Below are 2,174 nucleotides of genomic sequence, written 5' to 3' on the forward strand. Positions count from 1 at the left end.
TGCCTTGACATTACTTGGTGGAGGTAGTTTTTCAATGAGTTCCACCTTAGCTCTGTCCACCTCAATGCCTCTATTTGAGATTTTGTGGCCAAGGACTATTCCTTCTGTGACCATGAAATGACACTTTTCCGAGTTTAATACTAGGTTGGTCTCTTGGCATCTCTTAAGCACCAAGGCAAGGTGGTGTAGGCAGCTAGGAAAAGAATTTCCAAACACAGAAAAATCATCCATGAAAACTTCAATAAACTTTTCGATCATGTCTGAAAAGATGGACAGCATGCACCTTTGGAAAGTTGCAGGTGCATTGCACAATCCAAAGGGCATGCATCTATATGCAAAAACTCCATATGGACAAACAAATGATGTTTTTTCTTGATCTCTTGGATCAACTACTATCTGATTATAGCCTGAGTATCCATCCAGAAAGCAATAATAAGCATGTCCTGCAAGCCTTTTAAGCATCTGATCCATGAATGGGAGTGTGAAATGATCTTTTCTGGTGGCTTCATTGAGCTTCCTGTAGTCTATGCACATCCTCCACCCAGTGACAGTTCTTGTGGGTATGAGTTCGTTCCTCTCATTTGGCACCACAGTTATGCCTCCTTTCTTGGGAACTACATGGATGGGACTAACCCATGGGCTATCAGAAATGGGGTAGATTACCCCTGCCTGCCATAACTTCATGACCTCCTTTTGTACCACTTCTTTCATTATGGGATTCAATCTTCTCTGAGCTTGAATGGATGGTCTAGCATCCTCTTCTAACAAGATTTTATGCATGCATATGGATGAACTTATCCCCTTCAAATCAGCTAGGGTCCATCCAATGGCATCTTGATGAGTTTGTAGCACCTTGATCAATTCTTCTTCCTGTTCTAGGCTCAGGGCAGAGCTAATGATAACAGGATGGCTCTCATCACTACCCAAGTATGCATACTTGAGATTAGGGGGCAATGCTTTGAGCTCAGGTTTTTGTGCTTCCTTCTCTTCTTTCACTCTCTCTGGCATGCTTGGCATGGTTGTTTCCGCAGCCTTGATGTCACTAACTTCAATATCCTTGGTGAACTCCTCCTCTGCCACTTCCTTTGTTGTTTCCTCAAAGGTTTCTTGTACTGCAATGTCCACTACATCCACCCTCATGCATTCCTTTAGTGATTCTGATGGATAGCTCATTGGTTTTGCAAGTTAGAATTTACTTCTTCCTTAAAGGCTTTCAATTCGGTTATGTCTTGACCCATGGTTGCAAGCATTCCTTCTATCCTGTTTAATTGATCTTGAAATTGTTGGTTCGGATTAGGTTGGGCAGGTTGATTATTTTGGCCATGATATGGTGGTTGGGAGTAAGTGTTTTGTGTGGCTTGGTATGATCTTTGGTTGGAGTTTTGGTATGTGGAATTATTATGTTGGTTGGGGTTGTAAGGTTTGTGGTTTTGTGATTGGGTTTGCTGGTTTCCCCACCCAAAGTTTGGGTGGTTTTTCCAGCCTGGGTTGTAAGTGTTGGAATGTGGATCATATGGTTGCCTTTGTTGATTTCCTACATAGTTGGCCTCTTCCCAATCACCTCCTTCAGTGTTTACTTCCTCTTGATCTTGTGTGTGTATTGCAGCCACTTGTTTTGTTTCTAATTTCCTGGTGAGCTCTGCTAGTTGCTTGGCAAACACCTTGTTTTGGGCTAGAATTGTATCAACATGGTTCAGCTCCATGACTCCCTTAGTGTTGTGTCTCTCTGAAGCATAGTAGTACTCATTCTCAGCCACTGTCTCAATTACTTCAATGGCTTCTTCCACAGTCTTTTTCCTGTTCAATGAAACTCCTGATGAATGGTCTACAGCCTTCCTTGATTCATAAGAAAGTCCATCATAGAAAATATGCAATTGCACCCAGTCATGGAACATGTCTGATGGGCATTTCCTTGTCAACTCCTTGAACCTCTCCCATGCCTCGTAGAGAGTCTCACCATCTTGTTGTCTAAAAGTCTGAACCTCCGATCGAAGCCTATTGACCTTTTGTCGGGGGTAGAAACGTGCCAGAAACTTGCTTTCCACCTCATCCCAGGTTGTTAGGCTCCCCCTTGGGAATGATTCCAACCACTTAGCTGCCTTGTCCCTAAGTGAAAATGGGAACAAGAGCAGTTTATAGGCATCTTCCTGGACTCCATTGGACTTCACAGTGTC

At 43.1% G+C, this 2,174-nt stretch overlaps 1 non-coding gene across 1 annotated transcript; it reads left to right on the forward strand.

Moving 5' to 3' along the window:
* Nucleotides 1-1,893: 1,893 nt before the first annotated feature.
* Nucleotides 1,894-1,997, forward strand: LOC127742605 (small nucleolar RNA R71). Its single transcript, XR_008003952.1, has one exon. It is a non-coding gene; the product is annotated as a small nucleolar RNA R71 (small nucleolar RNA).
* The last annotated feature ends 177 nt before the right edge of the window (nucleotides 1,998-2,174 follow it).

The sequence above is a fragment of the Arachis duranensis genome, chromosome 1 (genome assembly GCF_000817695.3).
Source record: "Arachis duranensis cultivar V14167 chromosome 1, aradu.V14167.gnm2.J7QH, whole genome shotgun sequence".
NCBI classification, from domain to species: Eukaryota; Viridiplantae; Streptophyta; class Magnoliopsida; order Fabales; family Fabaceae; genus Arachis; species Arachis duranensis.